General features: G+C 42.4%; 1 protein-coding gene across 2 annotated transcripts in view; it reads left to right on the top strand.

Annotated features, from left to right (window-relative positions):
- The window catches only part of LOC138520752 (uncharacterized), a 243,520-nt gene that overhangs the window by 12,775 nt on the left and 207,450 nt on the right, over window positions 1–23,295 (top strand). Inside the window, exon 2 of one of the 2 annotated variants that reach the window (XM_069633036.1) lies at window positions 9,343–9,454. The exons of the other annotated variant lie outside the window; for it this stretch is intronic. The gene's annotated coding sequence lies outside the window, so the exon portion shown is untranslated. The remainder of the gene's footprint in view (window positions 1–9,342; window positions 9,455–23,295) is intronic. 2 annotated transcript variants of the gene reach the window in all.

Raw genomic sequence — 23,295 nt, 5'->3', positions numbered from 1 at the left:
GTAGAGTCCTAAAAATAGTGATTTTTTTTTTTTCTGACAAAATAAATTATCAGAATTAGTTATTGGGGGAGTCTATTTTCCAAGTCATTAGTAGAGGTCTGTTACACATACTGATATATCTGAATTTTAATGCCTGCAAATTCTATAGTTAAGTTTGCCATATTCCTAGATAATATAGAAGCTTTTTTGGAGAACTAGGAAAGCTTCTTGTATGTTTTTGTTAAGATTATAGAAATGGTTATCCTCGTGTTGCGGATCAAGTTTATATTTTACAGTGATCCATATCTTTTTATGGGCGGTGAAAGCTCATAAAAGAGGTTAGCGAACGAGTGGGAATTATCCACTCTTCACTTGTCTTGTTGAGGAGCTGCTTGGCTGTTTTATGGTTTTTACTCAACTCTGTACGATTTATTTTCTAAAATTAAAGCAGCTCCCTCCAGTATCAGCTTGCCGTACATCATTTGGATATTTATATACTTTGTAAATGTATGTTTATTGGGGGTTTGGGACATGCTACAGTTGCAAGCAAGCTGCCTCAAAGTATGGCTATTGATGCAAGCTGTCAATATATTTAGTAAGCACTTGGTATACGATTGCACAGGAAATAAGCCAAATGTGATACTGGTTAACACTTGTATGTAACATGTTCTCATTCAGAAACATTTATTTGTATTCGAGCTGGGTTACATGAACTTATCCACCAAAAACTATCTTTGTCCAGGACTGGGTAAAAACATGCAACATTTTAATAGGTATTTAGTTTGATGTACTGAATGTGACATGATAAACTGTCTTTTTCATTTCTATCTAAATGTGTAATTGTTGCATAAAATCAGCACACAAATATGGGGAAATTAGGCTATATTGCATACAAAAAAATCTTACATTCCCACATTGAAAGTGGCATCTCTGTGCTTGTAGGACTTGCAGATGCCACCTTGGTCCCCCTGGCATCCAAGAACATTGCAGTATTCATCACAACGGAGCTAAGAATATACAACCACAAAACCCCATATTCAAGGAGCTGCACTAGTTAACCCTTCAAGGATATGTGGTGTTCAAGACAACCCGCATCAGCTACAAAGCAATCAACCCCATAGCAGTACTCTGCCGAAAAGCTCACTACCCCTAGAGGCCCAAGAAGGGATACAACTTGGAAGGCCATGCCTTTGCCTGATCTCTGGAGAGTTCTGACTGGTGCCCTCCAATCTATGTGGTTCAAGAAAGCCCTACAGCCCCTTATCTCCAAAGAATATCTTGCCCATCTACCTTTCCTACTTTGTAGGTTTTCCCCGATCTGCTGCTCCCTTTTGCTTCCCTGTAAACTCTGCTGCCCTTGTGCCCTACCTGAAACCACTGGAGTGCTCTGTTGCTTTGCAGCTACAGTTCATGCATTGTAAATCCTGTATGTGCACGCATACAAAGCCTTGATCAATGGCTTTGCATTGTCTGCTTACAGGCGCTGTTAAAATAATGCAGGATAATCAAGGGAAGATAATATCAAGCGGGAGGATAGCTCGGCGGCAACGTACTCGGCTTGGAAACAAAATGACACGAACCAACACATGTTCGATTCCCCCGGTCTGCGCTTAGAAACCTCTGGGTGTTTTAAGTGCGTTATAAATGTGCAACTAAGTCATAGTCTTGTAACAGCGCCTCAATGCCTCTGGGCTGTGTGAGCGCGTTAAAAATATAAATAAAGCACTTTTCTCAGAGCAATCGACAAAGTGGATCTGCTAATGCTTCCTCCTTTATCTTTTAGTAGATGAGGAACCACTCATTTAATATGGGCTAAACAGTTGCTTGTCTGTTGATGACGGTCTGGCTGTGGAGATGACATGCAGCCGCACCCTCCCCTCTGCAGCATCTGCTTCTCTCAATGCTGTAATACAGTGATTCAGTTCATCACCCATTCACATCTTTACCTGTCGTCGTAAATTATATGGGCTTGTTATACCCGTTTGCATGTGATATACTGCACCTGTCCCTAATGTGGTTTTACCCACCATTAAACTACCTATGTGAAACAAATCTACGTTCTGTGACGAGGATCGTGGCTTCATAATATGCACGTACAAAGCAATTTAAGCAAAAAACAGCATCGAGTGGCTTAAAATGTTTTATGTTTTGAACGTAGACTGGCTGCTATACCTCACTTTAGCCTTTCTATATGAACTCCAAATGTCGACCTATCTCTTCTGTGTTAAGAACCCATATGTCTAGAGCAGGAGCCTCTGCAGGTGGATGAGGTTGTCTGATGAAGACCAACTTGTGTGTCTTTTGTAAACTCGCACACGGTTGTGGTTGCACAGGAGCATCACCAGTTTGTTTTGCTGGCAGGAATTTGAGATGCAATACTGTGAGTCCAAGAGCGTTGCTGACCCATTTAAGCTGTACAGTGGCCGTACTTGGCGGATTTCTTTCAGAAGTCTATACGCTAAGGGTTATTCACATTTTTGTGAATCTGCTTATTTAACAATGCTGGCTTTGCTATTTGCTGCCTTTCTGACACATCTGTTGACCTGACACTCCATTATCCCTAAACACTGCTGTCATAGTAAATAGAATTTACCCCTGTATTCCTATGTCCCACCCCTTGCAATTCATATATTTCGGATATTGTCCCAGGATGGAGAGCTGGACCTGGGTTACTCTAATGCACAGCAATAATTTTGAAGCAATATGCCTCTGTGGGACCCACAGTTGCATGTACCTGCTGTTACTCAGTTTTCCTTCCCTAAGTTGTTCTGGTTGCGTGCTGGATGCTGCTCTCTTCACACTTTCTCGTGCCGGCCTTTTTCTCCACAAGTGGGGGGGCCTGGGGGAGGGGGTAAGCGGTCTTAATCTTGCATTTTACCCCAATTTTTTGGGCAGCTGTACTCTGGCCCATACAACACTAGATTCTGCTTTGCTGTGTGATGCATTCTGTTAATCTCTCTGCAGCCGGTTTGCTGGGTGGGGCGAATTCTTTAGGTGACCCCGTAGGCATTGAGGAAAATGAGCTGTGTAGAACCTGTATTTTCAAATGGTCCATTTGGCCCAGTGATTGCTTACTGGATTGTGTGACACACTTTTGCACCAATGTCTTGCCAATTTGTATGGCATTCTGAAAGCATGCCATGCTGTCTTTGGAAAGGCATTGCATAAGTTTGCAGGCAATCTGCCCTCAGAAAACCTGTTTCTAAACTCACTGACGCGCAACTGGTTCAGGGGAACCTACCAACCACAGTAGACCAAAAACTATAGCAGTGCCACTGCTAGAGACATGTGTACACCAGCAAGTTTGGCTTCACAATGCAACTTTACTAGGCGCACAGGATGAATTGCTGTACTTAAGTCTTCCACCCAACTTTGTCACATCTTCACTGATAAAAGAGCTCACAGGTACTATAACTGCATAGTTGCTGGCAGTCATGTCAAAGCCTACGCACAAAAGGACTTCTGCCGGTGACTTCACAGGTCAATGTTTACTGCAGATATTTCATGGCCAGATCCAAAGACAGGGAATTGCACCATGGAATTGCGCCATGCCAGACCTTCCTTTCCCCTGTCCAATTGTTCTCTTGAGCAACGGGTGTGGGCCATGCAACACCACACTTTCCTTTTGGTGGTACGTGTCCTGGCTGCCTTCCGCTCGCAAGTGGAATCTCTGTGATGCACCAGATTTTTGAAGATTGAGGCTCTCCTTGTAATCGTCTTTGCAACAGACGACACTTTGTCTCCTGTGGAGGTGGATGTAGTCCACTTCCTTTATCACAGGCCATTCCTGTAGACCTTTCCACCTACCTCTGCTAGCCAAGATTCTATTCTAGTTGAGGTGTACAGTCGTGCTTCATGATACTAATTTATTTAATTTATAAAGCGCACTAAACCTGGAGGCATCGAGGCCCCGTTACAGGTAGTACAGTAACGGGTCAAAACAGATTTGCGGCAATGTCTTAAATGCGGAAGTATCCCAATGTGGCGAACTTGGGAGATGAGACGCCCCAGTCACTTCATGAGTGAAAAGCAGTGTCTTGAGGTGCTTGTGGAAGGCCTAATGTGATGGTTCTTGGAGATGGCGGTAAGGTTTTCCAATTCTTGGAGGCGATGACTGGGAAGCTCAGACCCCCTGGTGGCACAACATATTGTTTTGCCAGTGCCTACTCCCTGTCACCAAGGAAATCGTGGATGATTCCTCAGATATTCAAACTTTTGTTACCGCAGCAGCGGGTGCTACCCTGTCACCCCCCCTTAGCAGAATTCCTTAGCTGCATGGTTCCTGATGACCTGGCCTACAGAAACTTGCGGTTGTGTGGCCGTAAACCTGAAAATCATTCAGGGAGCAAGCAAAGATTCACTTGTTCACAATGTATAAGTTAAGCATTGGCTCTCAAACCATTTGAACCAATTGTTTCAGTTCTGTGGTAACTGTCATAGAAGATTGCCTTTCTTGTGGCTGTCACTTGCTTACATGGTGCCTTGAGCTTTAAGCCCTATGTTCTGATTAACGTTTCCTAGTGTTTCATCAAGATAAGAGGGCTTTTAGAACCCACCCACCCTTTAAACCGAAGGTAGTTTTCTTCACGACCTGGGCGTGTGAGCCTTAAAGAATTTTTTTTTTTGGTGTTTTGGGAGCATACCCAGAGCATTTGCTCTTCTAACAGGCTCTTTGTCAGTCTAGGTGGACAGCATGCAGAAAAACGTGCTTCTAAAATAACTTGTTGCATTTGGTCATGTATTTAGTAATGCTACCCCCTGCATTGGATTCATGCCCACTTAGTAAGAGCTGAGGCATATCATGCAGCAGAATGCCTAACTCAGACCTTTTTAATGCGCACACCCAACTTTTGAAGACCAATGCCTGATTTTTTTTTTTTTTTAATGTAAGAATGTTGGCCTGCCCTTATTTTTTACATTTGTATAGTGCACAGACCGCCCAAAGGCATTGTGACGCTGTTCCTTGTAGGAAACTTGGTTACAGTGGGGACAGAGTTCCAACATTTAACAGCATGGGTATTATAATGGGAATGTATTGCACTCAATTGAAGAACTCTATCACTGTCGATGGGTGCCAACAGGCTTTTCAAGTCTTCTATAGAAAGACCACAGTTTGCATTGACTAAAATACAGATTGTTCTCTGTGCGTACACTCCTAAAGTCATTGAGTTGAAAGGCCTAATATCTTTAATATGGGTTTATTTGGTGTTCTTGTAGGTAATGAACAGCATGCTGTCAATAAGATCGTTAAAATTCAGTTTTGGACCCTGCTTTCTTTGGTGTTGCATCGTAGTGGCAAGTACAGTGCATCCTCTTTGCTTTTTCTGGTCATCACATGCTCTTTTGGTTCCTCTTTGCCATCCTTATTTGCTCTCACAATGTAAGTCATGGTGGAGAGAAATGATTTAGTTGCCACACTCTCTCGCAGTCTTTTAGATTCTGGTAAGTGAGCTGCCGACCCAAAGTATGCACCTTCAGGTAAGACGCTCGATTGTGCTTGCGTACATCTTGTAAATGACTGGACTATAGTGCAGCAAACTCCTCGATCTCTTATAACGCTTGCAAGTAGAGATTGCACCCTGGGTGGGGCCTGCCTGTGTTTTGACCTGTATTGTCAATCTTTTCTTTCTGGGAATAGCCAAAATCACAGTGACAAGTGGCTCCGACTTATTTGACTGACTGGCTCGTTGGGTGTGCCAGTGGATTTTTGTCCATTGCCCCACGGCTCGACACATTCCCTTTGTAGTGTATTTATACGTATGGCTTTAGTGCCATTTTAAAATTCTTGTGTTGGTATTTCACCAAAATGAGCTAATGTTCACAAATATTTCTCTCTTTGGATACCACTCTGACATGATCCGAGCAGTACATTTGAAGTGCTACGATCACCACCATTATTATTTTTTAAAATGGAAATGTGCTGAGCCATGTAACTGTACCGCAAGCTTTTATTATTTGGAATCAAAACCCTGACTATGTTCTAGATGTGTGGGAGTCTGGAGGGGGCAGGGGTTGCTCTGCGGATATGGATCATGCGCATCTGCTGTGATACCTGTGCATCCTTGTGTATTCAAATTCTGTAATCCACTATGTTCAATCTTGATTTGTTCCCGATTTTGGATAATTCTGCCAGGGATGCTGCCCCTAATTTGGAGATGGAAGTTGCTTCTTGCTGTCCTGCCACTTCTATGCAGTCCATATGACCCCTTGGCATGATCTGTGAAGTAATTATTTGTATTCCTGCACAGTGGGCATGTTAAAAGATCCACTGTGGCACATCAAAATCATGCAGCCGCATTCACAAGCTTGTGTAGCTGGCAGTGGAATTGTGGTGTTTCCTTGGAACAAGTTTGATGTCTGAAATTGGGACTTAGTTAAAGGGCGACTGGAGGTGAGGGAGAGCTTGTGGATGTATGCAAGTTCCCAGTAGAGCAGAGGTTTCCATTGTGCTGCTCTCCCCATGGTGTTATCATTGTGCTGTCCGAGAGAACTTCCTGGGGAGAAAAAAATATATATAATGATTTTGGCTGAATGAATCGAGCTTTCAAATTTTCATCAATTTTACATACAATTTCTTTATTCGTAACCATGTTATTACTTAAATGTACATATAAAACATTAAAATATATTGCAGAAAAATATCATGTGACTGCCTGTGAACCCCACCCACATTCGTTTCCAGTGGAAATGTCCCCTAAAAAAGGCAAGGAAATGCAAGCTGGTGTCTGACTAGACCCGGGCACTCCCGTCCCCTGCACACCGTGTGCTGAAAAAGTCAGTAACTGGTTTTGCAAATAGTACATGTAATATGCCAAATTCATAAATAATAAATTCAGTAGAGCCAATTCTGTAATAAGTTCTTCTTTATATTTCCAAAAATGAAAAGCACAACGTGTTTTGGCAACATTTCCCATTGTCATGTGCGATTAAATCTAGAATACAACATAATGTACAATTAATATAGTTTTTTTATACATGTTTTTTGTGCAGGTAGTTATCTCATTAAACATCACAGTGACTATAAAATTAAATAAGTATTCAGAGTGTGAAAATTCAAAAAATGCCATTCCAGAATGTAACCATTAACAACTCGAGAGTTCATGACCATGGAGATATACTAGTAGTTAAAACCAATTGTTGACTTAAATGGTGAATGATAGCAGAGGAAATTAAACAGTGAAGATAAATTGACTGTAAAGTCAATGGTGTCTCAACCTAAATGGAAATAGTGTTTACCTGAGAGAATAGAAATTGTCTGAAAGCCACATCAAGTGGAAGATAGAGGAACATTTCTTGGTATGCCTATGTAAAAAGGCAGAGAAAGACCTGTGAAGGACCGCCTCCAAATAATTGTGTGCGCACCATTCACAACATGGAGGTACAAGAAATGAATATTTACCCTTTGGGGCAAGTGAAGCTGCGTGAAAATAGGTCATAATGGTCCTCAGTTTGGATATATTTATGTCACTCCATGTATCTAGTCCAAAGGCAGCGGTAATGATGTGGACGCTGCAAAGAGAGAGGATAACTCCAAGTAAAGTGTTCATCGGATGCTAAACCGTTAAAAAACTAAGATCCAACCAAAAATAACCTGACAACATTGTCAACATTTCCAGTAAACCTCTTACTGATCAACAACTGAGACTTCTCAACATGGGTCTGTCATTTGTACCCACATTTAATTCTAATCTATTTTCGGAGAAAATTAACCGTAAGAAACTATATGCAAAATGCGTTTACAGATTCTTTTTCAACCGCTAGAAAAACAAGACTCCACTTTTTAATGGATTTTCTAGAACTTCGTCCCAAGAGTCACTTTAATCCAAGCTTTAATAATAAAGCTCCTAATTTGAGTATGAAGCCACCAAACAAATGAGCCAAGTTAACTTCAAAATGAAAACTATGATCAATATAAAAAATAAACAACTTAAACTCATTGAAAATTTAACCAAGGACGAAAGTCTCAACAAACCAGCTGATAAAGGAGGGGCTATAGTAGTGATGGACTCCACCTTCTATCATGCCAGTTGTTTGAATGTATTAACTGACGACAATACATATGCTACTTGAAGGAGATCCCATCTCGGAAATCAAAGAAGTCATCAAAACCACATTGGAAAGAGCAGAAGCAAATTAATGGATTTCTACCAGAACAAAGGAATTTTTGACCAAACAATTTCCCATAACTCCAGTCTTCCAGAGAGATGGCTTGAACGCAAATCGAATATATGACGAGAACACCAAATCACCAGTTGCACGACACTTTAAAGATTACAGGCACAATTTATCTCGGACCAGGTTCATTTTCCTGGAGGTTGTACACACCCCACCTAGAGGTGGGAATGCATTAAAGAAACTTGTACAAAGAGAAATGCATTGGATCCACTTGTTGGATACAGTACATCCCAGACGTATGAACGAGGAGTTCAACCTTCAGTGTTTTCTATGATAAACACATTTGATTTAGTTCATTTGTACTGGCTATTTTATGTAACTTTAGTTTTGTACTTTTTCTGTAGTCATTCAAGCTCAGTGAACCAACTGTCTTTGTATATTTAATAATGTTATTGGTTGCATATTGTTCCACTATGTTTGTTGACTGACTACTTCTTGATATCTCCATCTTTATACGTTATGTATTTTGTACCATATATCTTGCTGTATTGCAGCCTTCAATTATGTGTCTATTACGTGTCATTACATTGAGAGTAAATGGTACTGTCAATATGGCTATTTTCTATAAACTCTTTACTTCAATATTGTTAATGTTGTAAATGTATGTAGATATTTACTTCTTTAAATAATTTACCATGAAAGTGACGATTGATGATAAACATACTCTTTAAGTATTAAATTCGGCTCCAATTGATTCCCATTTCTCATATTGGATATTAGAGAATAGGCTTAATGTACTGCATTCCATGAACCATTGGCAAGGCATAACATTTATGAATATCGATCTGCCACATTTGTTTACTATATCAGTTGCCATTCATTTCTGTCATTATTTAGTTGTTCTACACCACTCTCTATGGTGGCTAACTGTATACCAAACATCTTTCCTATATAGGTTGTTCCGATAGATTCTACAGAATTACAGTCTGCACTTACAGTACTCGTTCTATACTCGTTCCACTCGATTGTCCTTCCTTTACTTCCATGCTTGGTTACCATAATAACAAAGATCGTGAGGACTAGGCGACTGCTGTCACTGTTCTTCATTCTGCAACATTTTGCAATACTGCTTCGTTATTGCGAGTAAATGCCTTTGAAATTGCCATACAATTGAGTGAGCGGGCATATTTTTTACGGTTTAACGTCAGATGAACACTATACTTAGAGAGTTATCCTTTCTCTTTGCAGCGTCCACATCATTGCCGCTGCCGTTGGACTAGATACATGGAGTGACATACATATATCCAAACGGAGGACCGTTACGACCTATATTTTCACGCAGCTTCACTTGTCCCACAGGGTAAATATTAATTTTGAACTCTAAATAGACCTAGTTCTGTATGTATTGGATCATTTTCAGGTGTGCAACTATACACCACTTTGCTCTTTCCCTAAGGCAGTCATGACAAAGTTCCAGGGAAAAAGCTGTGGCCGCACATAGTCGCTGAGTTCCATTATACGGAAGGGGTGCTCCCCTTGAACGTATAATGGGATCGGGGCCTCGGGGGTCCCCTCCCTTCCATTACATGGAATCCAGGAGACAATATGAAATGCTAGAATGGCGGCATGTTCGGTGCTGCCTTTTCCGGTGACTTTTTGACATGACTGCCTTTTTTTGGGGACATTTTGACGTGGAACTCGTACATTAAAGCGTCAATTGTGTATATCTAATTCACATTTTCTCAATAAGGGAGAAAAAAAACCTACTATTTATTCCCGTTGGTGGCCTCCCAGGGACCGTCTAAATATATTTGTAGGTTAAAATAATTGCATATATACAATCTGTTTTTAATGGTTTGTTTTGCAGAAGTCCATCCAATATAATGTTACAATTGTACATTTAATTCTTACTAACTTTCTAATGTACAGTTTTGTTTTTCTGTACAGCTTAAACTAGTGAGTATTTCACTGTTCGAAGGAATGCTTATAAGTTTGATTATGGGGTGTGGGTTTGCAGAGATTTTTTAATTTGTACTGAAGTGTTATGACCACCTCTTAGCGAATAGGGCGGGGGGCAGTCTTTCTTATTTTGGTATCTTATACCATGCTCCCTCGCTTGCCCACAGTGGTATTGCCCGGGGTGGTTGTGTTTCTGGTTTGAATTAATGAAAAATGTGTTTCGAGGTGGTACATTAAATACTACTGTATCCGTATGGGGTTCGGTATGTAAAATACTACTTCGAGTGACATCAGCGGTCATAGGATTTCCAGCCAAACCTTTCCAAATCCTGTTTGACTTTCCTTTATTAGATGGCCTTTAAGATCTTCCATTATGTTGGGGAGTTTGAATTGTTTGGGGATCATAGTTCAATTAATAACTATGCTTCTGTGAGATACCTGGTAACTCACATTTTTAAAATTTGAAACGGGTTAAGGCATATTCCTTATATTGCTGCTTGTACCAAGGATCTATTTATTTTTAACAGAACCATTTGAGGCTCTTGGAAACATAACCTTCAAGTCTTGTAATAAAATGGAAATGTTTTTATTTCTTGATGTAGTTATCCATTTTCTGTAACTGACTGATCGTCGGGGAAGAAATATAACTGGTTTATTAATTTGGAGCTGTGCTATCCTTTGATGTGTTGAAATGATTAATGTTCTGTTTCCCACTTGAAAATGGTGACGCCATTCTTGACACAATTTGTCTGTTGCACTTTAGAAACCGGGTGCGTTTCAATCTGCGTCTTCTGCGGGTGTGCATATAAGAGTAACTGGTTTGTACTCTGATTTTGTTTCTGTGGAAATAATTGCACTTTTGAAAAGTCTAAATATGTGCTCATTGTTTGAAATTAAGAAATGGAGTAGAAGTTTACCACTTTGAGCTTCCTCATTTGATTCTCAGCTGAATTTGCTCACATACATACGTCCCGGGAGGATAGCTCAGCGGCAGCGTGCGCGTCTTGGAAGCAAGACGACACGAAGCAACAACGTTCGATCCCGGGTCCGCGCTTAGAAACCTCTGGGTGTTTAAGTGCGTTATAAATACGTAACTAAGACAAAAAAAAGCACAATTACGCAACTAATTCCTGTAACAGCGCCTCTATGCCTGCGGGCTGTGTGAGCGCTATATAAATGTCAAATAAATAAATACATTAGGGTAATGGCAATAATTATGTGCCACAGTCTTCACATAGAATCTCCCACGACTCTTAACTTCCTTCAGTTTATCGAAGTTAAATGCATTGAATTCTTTTTGAACATCAATGTATTTTCTGCTCTCTAACATTAAACTCTGGATCCTTTTCCAAATTCAGTGTGTGCATCCGTATAAAGTATTATGAGCGGGACCGATTTCCCTGTCGTTGATTGTTGGCATTGCCATGGTATTCATCTGAAATATTTTTTTGGTTCCTCCTGTTTCGAGTGAAAAGTATTGCAAGTTTATGAAAAACTGAGACTTTCTAGTCCTGCCAAAGGCTTGCTTATTTACTGGCTGCTGGTGCATTTAGGGCGTAATGCATTCTCAAGCAACTATCAGCAGAAGATCAAGTAGTACCGCGCAGACCTCGAAATTTGCACTGCACACTAGCCACCGGTAAATGATTGGCAAGTAAGGAGTGGGCGATTTGTGCATGTGTCAACTGAGTTGCTGAGCGAATGTTTATCCTTTAACGCAGAGTGCAGTCCTACTGGGGATTGGCTTTATTTATGGTAGATGGGTCACTTTTTCTGTGTTTTTAAAAAAATATAGTCCCTAGACTACATTTAATTTCGTGAAAGGATGGGTCTAGAGCACAGTGTTCCTTTATTACAATAGAGTGATCTATTTGGAGGCCGAATTGAATCTGTCTCTTATTTATTGTGGTCTGAAATGATCATTGCCAAATGGTGGTCTTGTTGTGGGATCCATTATTCGAAGATCACTTTGTGATTAACACTTTGCACTCTGCTGAATTGGTTTACCTCCTACCTCTTGGACAGACGGGCAGTCCAGATGAACTTGGTGAGTGTGTTCTAACCCACTCCATGCCTCCTGCAGAGTCCCCATGGATCCATCTTCTTGCCAACCTTTTTTAATCTTTGAGGAGTCTCTGGGTACTCTCCTCAAAGATCCCAATATAGTGATCTACTAATACGCAGACAATACTCAGTTGTACATGAGTAAATGGCACACAAGGCATCATTCGTCTATGCCATTACCTAGCCATCATCCAGTCATAGATGTAGACTGCCTACCACAAAATAGACCCATCCAAGATGGAATTTGTTCTGATCGGTCCGCCTGCTAAACAACAACTTGTCCAACAATAGCGTAATGATATGCATCTGAAAGGATTTGATCGCAAACTGTTGAACTCTGCAAACTCCTTTGGCTTCACAATTGACAGGAGCTTGTTCTCACAGAAACACATAACCAAGAAGGCACAAACAGCCTGTTTCTGAATCTCCACCTGTTGCAAAATCAAACCCTTCATACTGCTGCAGGACTTCTGGACCGTAGTGCAGGTCCTTCCGGTTCTGCACATCGATTGGGGGGCGGAGGGGAATGCCCTCCTGACAGGGCTCCCTACTGCTCACTCGTCTCCCCTAAACACAGTACATCGTGCTGCAGCACGTCTTTTTACGGGTGCACGAAAGTTTGGCCAAATCACCCTCAATCTGCACTAACTGCACTAACTACACTGCCTTTTTCTCCAGTGAATGAACACTAAGTTAATACTGCAACTTGGTGCCGGCAATACTTTTTTTGTGTATGTTGCCTTTATTTTGCTTTGATACTCAAAACAATGAAAATAGATTGATGACAAAATGTATTGAACTGATGCACATGTCAGTGTTCCACCTTCTCCAGAACAGAAAATCAATAAGAAGACTAATAACAAGTTCACTCGTCCTAGGTATTTTCAGATCTGGTGGTTGGAAATCCGATGGCCTGGTCTGCCTCTCAGATCATACAAACCGTGGATTAATTGGGGAAACATTTTCCAAACCTCTATTTTTCTGAAGGAAAGGGACTCTCTAGTGCTTACTATTGGCTGTCAAGAACACAATATACCAGATGAATCCTGAGAAATCACCTTGGAAAATGAGTCTGTTCACCGATGTGAAAAATGATGATTCTCACCAGGAAAAAACACCCTTGTTTATCTCTGAGCCTTTGCTTTCGGACCCAGTTTGGGTGCCTAGCCTCCAGCTGGTTGACTCACCTTGTAGAACATTTACTCCAGTAAATGCTGCCTTTGTTCTCAAATGGCCGTCTGTGTGAATATTTATTCTTCAGCCACAGTCTTAGATCTTTGTTACGTCCATCATTAAATGATGGACAAATTAGTATTTTAGGGTTTGTCAGACATGCTAAATATAGGCCTTTGTGCCAGATTCATTTTTTTCTCCTAGCATTGCAACCATCAAGATACCTAGACATTTTAATACATGTTCTTGCATTAAAATCGGACACATTATCTATATAATGTTCATACTGAAAATTGTTCTTTATTGATAAAACTGTTTTGGCAACCATTCAAAACTTTGCCCTAGTATCATTTATATGAAACCTCTCCTTCATTAATGGTTTGGGCATTTTAGTGAGATTATTGTCTTTCTCTCACAAAGCTATTCTCCAATTTCCTGCAGAATTATCTTGACCTGCCTAAACCAGGGACGTTGTAAAGCTTCATGCTTTGCTGGCCTTAAAATTCCAAATGAAGTGCAGAAATTGGTGCAGACGCCACATAACATATACATGCCTCCTGTTCTTCTACATTCCCATTAAACCATTGGTTCACCAATTCTCAACATTTTTGGTATCCTTATTTACAGCTGCAAACGGAAGTAATTCTCAGTTATTGGTTACATGAGCCCTACTATGGTTGATCAAGTTTTTATATTAATATCTCTTGTCCATGATTGATCTCCTTATGCCTATTAATGAACTTTTTTTAAAAAATGTTTGTGTGCACTGCTTGCCTTCTTGGTCTTACCAGGATTTTCCATGGACCCTTTTTTTCCCCTTTTTTTGGTACTACCTGTCCACGGGGCTTTGAAAGAGGAGGTAAAATCATTCTGGACACTTTGTTTATGGAGTCAATAGTGGTGTCCAAATCTCCCAGATTAGGACACCTTGAATGCAGGATAGGAAGATGTGAATACATTTGTGGGAGGATATTAGATTTTCTTATCCTATTCTATTTTTTTAAATATTTTTTTATTTGTTTGGTTGCATTCACAACCTTTCAAGAATATAACAAAGAAAAACAAAATACGCAATATATTTTTAAAATGAATAATAGAGTGAATAATACTTGTTCATACATATTGTTTCAATTGAATTAAACAGAGATGCTAACTAAGTGCATTCAATGTTGATATCTTGTAAGACCCTTGCAGTATCTAAAAGCAATGCTATATGGTTACCATACAAAATGAATGACCATGCTTTATCTTTGGAGATATTCCTGAAATCCTTAATGTTTTATCAACATCAACTCTGTCAATTTTGCACATGACAAAGCAAAATGTGTTTTGTCCCGGTTTCTGTTTTGCAAAAGCGGCATGTTTTGGGTGCCTCGCCTAGCTTTAGTCTTGTGGCTGTTATCTCTCTGGTTTGCCAGAGGGTTACTCATCCTTAAAAACGCACCATTTTTTATGCAGCATGGACATCTGGACAAGTATTTGGGAAATGGGTTTAATGCTCTCATTTTATGCAGATGATTTTTAAAGCATTTATATTTGTGACATTCAGCAATTGCGTTGCACCAATCTGCTTTCCATAACATGTTTTTTGCTTTTTCTGGTCCGTGTAGCAGTGTTTCGACTGATGTGTCTGCTTCCTTTAACCAGGTCATGCCAACTTCCCATGTTGAAGATAAAGCTGGCTTGGAGGGTTTCAATAATTGCTGCATGGTGGCTAGAATAATATTTGACTGGTCTAAATTATTTTCCTAAAGAGACTCGGAATTTTCCATCTTATTCTCACTCCCAAGAGAAGTTGAACTAATTCATGTCGTATGACTTGAATTGGTATCCCCATGGGAATTCCCAGGACTTTTTTATTCCAGAATACGTTCAAGTCTGGTCCAGTCCCTGTTTTTTAGGAACAGCATTGCTTCTCCATATGATATCGTTGGTACTACCTTTTGATTATAGAATGACAGCACGGGTTCGCATGAAAATCTTTCAAATTGTTTTGTGTAAGAACATTCCTTGTGAAGCTGTTACCATTTTTGAGTTTAGATCTTCTCGGTTCTGGACTTCTGTCTCTGAGTTATTTATAAGTACCTATATTCCGTCACTTGATTCAGAGGGAGGTAATACACTTTATTTTTATTATTTATAATGTATTTATAATGCGCTGCAGGCATCAGGGCACAACAAGTAAGGACAACAAAAGGACTGGACAGTGGGAGTATCAGAAAGAGTGTAATATATTGGATAGAATATCTATGTCCAAGGAAGTTACCTGAAAAGATTTTTCAAGGTTTTCCTGAAAGACTAGATGTTGGGCATGATTCTAATAGAGGGTGGCAAAGCGTTCCAGAGTGTCGTCCACACACCGTTCGATGACTAGCTGAGTATCGTCAGCATAATTTGTAAAAAATACTCCCTGTTCCTCCAAAAGTGAGCAAAAAGATCGTAGAGATTAATAGCAAGGGGCGAGATGGGGGCACCCTGAGGAACACTGCAAGTAACGGGTGAGATGGGGGAGAAGGCTGAACCCCAAAGAATATTTGACTCCCGGTTAGCAAGAAAGGACTGAACCTAATCCACTGCATCTTTGGAACAGTGGCCTTGATTCCTGAGATACAGTAGGAACGCTTTTGGTCGATGGCGGTCGAAAGCCGTGGACAGATCCAATAGTATAAACATCCCGGCTTTCCCTTTTATCCATGATTTTCAGAAGACAGATTTGTTTCCTCAAAGAGAGAGGTGCTGCATGGCGGGACAAAAGATAAGCCCCTGTTAAGTATGTTAAGTTGGGCAGTAGAGAGAATCTTGGTGGAAATATTAACTACCAAGTTCCTAGTGATTACTTGTTCGTTTTTTTTTATTTTTTTCCCTCTCCTTGTTTCTCTTATGCCTAAAAAAAAAAAAAAATAAATAAGTGTTGTCAGTTTCTCTATCCGATGGCAATGTGTTTCCTCCACCTGGTTACGGCCACTGGGTTGTTGGGGTGTTTTTGTATTTGTTGCCCAATGCTGCTGTCACTGCTATTACCTGAGTTTGAAGACCCAGGATTTTGTGGTCTATTAGGTTTAAGATTCCTCTGATGGTAGTATTCTTGCCAATTAAAGACTATTTCGTTCAAATAGTCAAAAATATCTCTTTTGAATTTTCTTTGTTCAATTTCTGTTTTGTAATTAGCTAACTTGGAGTTAATCTCTTCAAGTAGTTCTGAAGGATCTTTTGCTGATTTGAATTGTGATGGTTGGTCTTTCAAGGTAGTGATGTCACTATCAATACTGGTCAGGGATTTTTAGAGTTCCTCTATGGTCAGTAATATCAGATCCAATGAACACTTGTTGAGAATTTGATCCCACCTTGCCACAAAAGCCTTATTCTCACTAGAGAGTCGGTCTTAAGTAAACCCTAAGGTCTCTAGGTATTTTTTGTGCCTTGTAGTACTGCACCAATGTACTGGCATGTAATTCTTGCGAGATTTGTCTCCTAATGAGTTTTTCCAACTTCTGTATTAGTCTGTTATGGTCCTGCAATGTCTTTTCCGTGTTTTTAATAAGTGCTAAAATATGGTCTGCTTCTTCTGTACTGAAAGCTAAAGTAGTAGCATGTTTATCGGTAATCTCATGAAGTCTGGAGAAGGACATTCTCTAAATCGGTGGTCAAAATGAAGGGGTGCTATCACTGAGTTGTGCCACACTAGGGTGCTAGCGAACAAAACAGTGGTAAGTACAGTGGTGCACATCTATAGGTAATTGGAAATTCAACTGTTGGAATAGTTAATTAAAGTAAGATGATGTTGGTTAATTTTTAAGGTGCCCTTGATTGTCTACCAGACCTTGCAAATGATTATTTAGTTAGAATTCTGGCTCAATCAGTGCAATTGTAAACCTCAAGCAACCTGATGCTCATATTTCAGTAGAGATGCACTTCTTGTGTATTCCCCACAAATGTTAAGAGATTTAGTGTATTCATTAGGATTTTCCATTAACATGCTTTGTCTAATGGATTGCAGAGACATTTACATTCAAAAAGGTTTCGTTGACAAATGTTTTTGATAACCTTAAGTAATAGACTTTATCGATTATGAATCTTCAATATGTTGATTATAATGCAATTATGTTCTTTAACAGTCCGTATTGGACATTTGAAGAAGGGGGACAAGTCCTCAATGTCTCGCCTTAGAAAACTGACTAATCTTTGTTTGCTTCTCTGTACATTTACCTACGTTTTTCACATATTTTGTATATGGATCACTATGAATTATATATATTTTTCAAACCAAAAATTCTCTTTGCGTGATATTAATTGCTTGTACTATGCTTTAAAATTATATTTGAATATTATTGTAAACAATACAGTATTTGGCTTCATGTCAACACCTGACAGTGTGCAGGGGACGGGAGGTTCCTCCCCCGCACCTTAAAAATTAACCAACCTCATCTTACTTTAACTATTCCACTTGAATTTCCAATTTACCTATAGGTGTGCACCACTGTTCTTTACCATTGTTTTCTCATAATACACCACATGTGGTATTAGAAGTGGGATATAAAAGTACCTGACGCAAAGTCAAAACGAAAGGCATGCGTCCTCAATATCATACCAGAGATTAACACCCAAGCATTCAGGAAGTCAAAAGGTTGCATGATAAAATATTTGTCAATAAAAAAACATGCAATTCTAACATTGCAGCCATATAGATCAGAGGAAGAATGTAACCTAGCCCGAACATAAACTCGCTGTACTGATCATATTCATTCTAAAATGGGAGCAAAGCCCCAACCAGCCTTGAACCAAGGATTGTCATTCGTGCAACTGCGCTCGACCAAGTGAAGGATCTTCTTAAAATTTCACCACAGAAGCTTGTTCAAGAAAAATGCATAGGCATTGTTCATATGTACCTTAGCCAAGAGGCAGAGGCTGCTGATATGTACTGGAAACAAAGTTGTCGGCTGTAGAGAGCCAACAGTTGGCCCTGAACCATTTAAGGAAAGCTTTTGCCTTCTAGTGTACGCACAATCCTTTTGGCATATATTCTCCAAAAATATGTGAAAGGGGGGGGGGAAGAGCCTCTATTTTTGATAGGGTCACGCAGAGTGCCACTTAGCTTAAGGAGATGTGGAGGCAATATGTAGCATCCCTGCTGATTTATTTATTTAAATTTATATAGCGCGCAAGCAGCCCAGGGGCATTGAGGCGCTGTTACTTGCAATAACTTAGTTACATGGTACATATGATAGCGATTGTTGACACATTATGAGTAGTACAGGAAATCATACTGTGTTACAAATATAGCATTTGGGCTATAATTACAAACCTAAATGATAAGTATTTGTGCTGATGTGTCGGTCCTTATGTGAAGAGGGTAGTTTTCAGTGTTTTGCGGAAGGTGGTGAAGGAGTCCTCGCCACGGATGGTGGGAGGTAGGGCATTCCAGAGGGTGGGCGCGAGGTAGGGGAAGCTGAACCCACCCGCTTTTACTCTTTTCACTAGTGGCACAGAGAACATGTTGGTGTACGGGGATCTGGTTGGCCTGGTGGTGGAGACAGGTTGGATCCTTTGAGAAAGGTAGGCAGGAGCAGTGAAGTGAATGCACTTGTGGGTCAGTGTCAGGGCTTTGAATACGATCCTTTCCTTTATTGGGAGCCAGTGGGCTAGTTTCCTGGCTTCAGAGATGTGTTCTCTTTTAGCAATGCCTTGGGCTGCCCGGAGAGCATTGTTCTGTATTACTTGTAGTCTCGCTAAGTTTTTGTTGGAGGTTCCAAGAAAGAGTACATTGCAGTAGTCTAGCCTGGAGCCGGTGATGGCTCTGGCTATGTTGGTGCAGTTCTCTTTGGATAGAAAGGGCCTGATTGCGTTGATAAGTTTAGCATGATATGCAGCTGCGGATGCTATTGCGTTGACTTGTCTATCCATGGATAGGCTGGAGTCCAGGTAGACTCCCAGAGTTTTGACAGAATCGGAGACTGGGATTTTAATGGAGTCAATGGTGAAGTGGCTAAATTGGACATCTAGGTTTTTTAGCGTGTCGGGGGAACCTACCAGGAGGAGTTCCGTCTTGTCAGAGTTGAGGCTTAGTCCGTTGTCGGCCATCCAGGCTTGGATGGTGTTGTAGAGGTTGTTGAGGGTCAGGGAGTCGGTGTCATAGATACCTGTGAGAGTGAGGAGGATCTGGGTGTCGTCGGCGTAGTTGGTGTATGAGATGCCCATAGCGTCGAGGATGAGGAAGAGGGGTCGTGTGAAGATGTTGTATAGGGTGGGGGAGAGACAGGAGCCTTGGGGTACACCACAAAGTATAGTGGTTGGGGATGCGGCGGCTAGGTCAGAGAATACTTGCATAGTTCTGTCTTGTAAGAAGGAGGTGATCCAAGATGTGGCCTCTGGGGAGAATTTGGCGGTGGAGGAAAGGTGGTGGCAAAGGACGCCATGATCCACGAGGTCAAATGCTGCGGATAGGTCAAGGAGTAGGAGAAGTGCTGGTTTACCCATGTCTCTAGCATCGTCCATTTGGTTCTTCAAGTCAAGTAGGGCGGTTTCGGTCCCGTGTCTAGGGCGGAAGCCAGATTGGCGGAGTCCAAGGAGTTTGTTCTCTTCAATGAAATGCTGGACCTGCAAGTAGGCTGCTTTGTCCAATATTTTGAGGAGGAATGGGACAGTGGTGATAGGTCTGTAGTTGTTGGGGGAGGTGGGATCGAGAGTTGGTTTTTTCAAGAGAGGTCGGACCCAAGCTTCCTTGAGGGAGGCGGGGACTTTCCCTTTGGTAAAGGAGGCATTAACGAAGGCTGTTAGGAAGGGCGCTAGCGCTTCCGTGCAGTCTTTGATAATGGAGGCTGGGCATGCATCACCTTTGCAGTTAGAGGGCTTGATGTTCCTCATAATGTTGATGGTCTTTTTCTTGGATGGGTATGAAGGAGAAGGGTAGGGGGGGATCCGTGGCGTGTGACGGGATAGGGATATGGCTACTGGGTAGGGCTTGTTTAGTGGCTAGTATTTTGCTTTTGAGGAGGCTTAATTTGGTTTGCATGGCCGTTTGTATTGATGGTAGATTTACAGCAAGCATACTGAAAAGAGAACGATTCAAGCTTAGGGAGCCATGCTGAAATAATTGTGTCCGGACGGGAAGCCTTTGAACAGTAAGAGTGAAGCTGCTGGACCAGGAAACACCCCGACAGATGTGCTATTCCTTCAAAGATCTTGCAACCAAGATTCATTACTTGGCTCTCTAACACAGCAACATCAACCCAGTTTAGGGAAGCCATCAATACGGCACCCACATATCAATACACCAGTTTCTGTCAAATTGTTTTCCCTGAGCAGAGTGAAGCAGATTTTCTCTGAGGACACCCTAGTATTATTCCATCTGTGGATACAATGGGAAAATCGGAAGCCACCTGACACTTGTTTCAACAGCCCAGGGTCACACGTTGCTATGTCTATGGTGACCCCTGGCATTTGTCTTACTATTCTCCAGCATTGGATCTTTCATGGATTCACATGCTGTGAATATTTCCTGTCAGGCTGGGAAACCTCGGTAACTTTAACCTAGCGTTTTCCTATTGTAAACTTCGACACCTTAGAGTCCTATTGATGTCTTTTTGGGTGCTTTAGGCTACACCAATAGGAAATCTGGTATAAATAGCCCCGCCCCTGCGACTTCAGATTTCAACTGTCTCCAAACTGTTGGAATCACCTTGTTTCTCTTCGTGTTTCACACGTGCTTTTTCATATCCGGTCAGTATGTCATCTGTGACCCATAAAAAATCACCATTTAGGCCTTGTGCTACCTGAGGCCTAAAGAAGGTCTTAGTAGAGACAATTTGTATGGCTGTCCCCTTCAGTCTGTACCTCCATCATTCGGCAGATGACTGTGAGATATGCCAGGGGTTTTCGCAGAAGACTTTGAAGGACCACAACCGCCAGCGGCTCTGTTGGCTGAACAAGGGCACTACCCGGCTTCGGCGGTGGGTTCGGCGAACCCCCCTGCTAAGAAGCAATGGACTGAGTTTCCAACGTCAGAGGTGGGGAGAGGTGGCAAGTTCTCTATGTCCAGGTCGCATCACGCCAAAGGGGCGAGTGGCTCCTCGCTGTCCAAGTCGGGTCGGCTGGACAAGTTGAAGTGGTCCAGTGATGGGCCTGGGAAGTCTAAGGTGGCGTCGGAGGACAGACGATGCTAAGGGAGTCTTCCTCATCGAAGATCTCGTCGTCTAAGGACCATCATAGATCATCGTCCAGCTGGGACTCGTCAAAGCACCGTTCCGGCTCTTCTTCCAAGAAGGCTGCTTCACTGGAGAAGTCTAAGCCTGGGGAGGCCTCAGTTCAGACGACTAGAGTGTCATCGACGGATGTTCCCTCATAGACGGTGTTGGTACAATCTGCTCTTTCATCGACTGTTGTCGTCTGCTCCATCCACGGCAGTGTGGTCCACTGTTGTTGTAGGCGCAGATGGATTCGGAGGGCGTGTTGCCAGCGGCAGGACCGTGGCAATCTGCCGGCTTTGGGCCCATGCTTCCAGTGGACATTCTGCAACAGGAACCGGCTGCATATTCTGTTTCCTTGGAAATGGAGGAGGAACGGGAGCGATGTTTTCGATCCGTCCACTCTGTGTCTGCAAGGGGCACGCCTGTCTACGTCGAGTGGGGTGGGCTGCCCCTTTTGCCCGTTGGGAAATCCACAGTCCCTGTTATCCATGCAGGTGTTGAATACGCTCCAGTCATTGGTGGGGCAACTGGGTGCAAGGCTTCCCCTGCCTCCAAGCCCGTTGGCTCCGGTGGTTGAGGCAGTGCCTGGTGTGGCCCCTAGGAAGTCGCCTCGGTGCGGTTTCCATTGCCGGCGCCGGTTGGGTTGGACAGTCCCAGAAGTCATTGTGAAGAAGGGGAGTTGCCAGACTCTGATCAGGAGTGTGCTTACATGGGATACGGATCCTGAGGTGGAACAGCCCAATAGCCCGGCTCAACTGTCTCCACCACATGATATTGGGGCTTTCCACGCCATGATGGTGAAGGCATGGCAGGAGTTTGGCCTGACTCCTGAAGAACGAAAAGACTGTTTTCTCTTCGACCATATGGGGAAGCGCCGGAAGGCGGTCTTCTCGGTTCCCATTCTGGACCACGTGTGGCAGGAGGGCCTGCGTACGATGCGCCACCCTTTTTCTGAACCTGCGGTGAAGGGGCATCTGGAAAAGAAGTTCAAGGCTCCCAAAACAACCCCCAAATGCCTCGTGTCGCAGCCCACGCCCGGGTCTGTGGTTTCTGCAGCTGCTAACCGTAAGGCCAGAAGCCAACACAAATGTGTTACGCCTCCGGACAGTGAAGCCAGGAAGCAGGGCGCGTTTGGGAAGAAAGTCCTGACTGTGGGGTCTACTACGGTGAAAGCTGCGAATTCCTTGGCTATTATGGCCAGGTATAACCGGGAGATGTCGCACCGACTGGCCCTATTCTTGATCATCTCCTGGAGCAACATTGCAAGGAGGCAATGCTGCTGGTTCGTCAGGGGGAGGAGGCCTCCAACCTCAGCATCAACATTGCCGTGGACCTGGCGGATCGGGTGTTAAGCAAATCCATAATGGTGTTGTACTCCGGCGGTCGGCTTGGCTGTGGTGCACAGATTTTTGGCCACAAGTCCAGCATAAGGTTGTGGATGTGCCCTCTCAGGGTGAACACTTGCTTGGGGAAAAGATTGACGAGGCCCTGTAAGGGATGAAAGAGGACACTGAGACTGCAAAGTCTTTCGGTTCCCTGCAGAGTGGCCGTTCTTTTCGCTTGTTTCGGGGAGCTTGGGTAATGTCCGGTTTTCCACCTCCCGAGACAGAGGTTACGGGCACTCCAGCTATTCGTCTCAAGGCTGCAGGCGCTCGTTCCAGATGGCTCCAAAGAGCAGAGACTTCCAAGCACAGCGTAAGAAGGGTACACACGCCTCAGCTGCTAAAGGCAGGCAGTCGAAGGCTCAACAATGACTGCCATATGGGCAGTCTGCTGGGGGGCAGTTTGGCGAAACTTATAATTTCAGACGGCTGGGTCTGAA

The sequence above is a fragment of the Ambystoma mexicanum genome, chromosome 13 (assembly GCF_040938575.1).
Source record: "Ambystoma mexicanum isolate Mex_15411 chromosome 13, UKY_AmexF1_1, whole genome shotgun sequence".
NCBI lineage: Eukaryota > Metazoa > Chordata > Amphibia > Caudata > Ambystomatidae > Ambystoma > Ambystoma mexicanum.
Note: the sequence above shows the minus strand (reverse complement) of the source record. Positions and strands in the feature narration are given on the sequence as shown.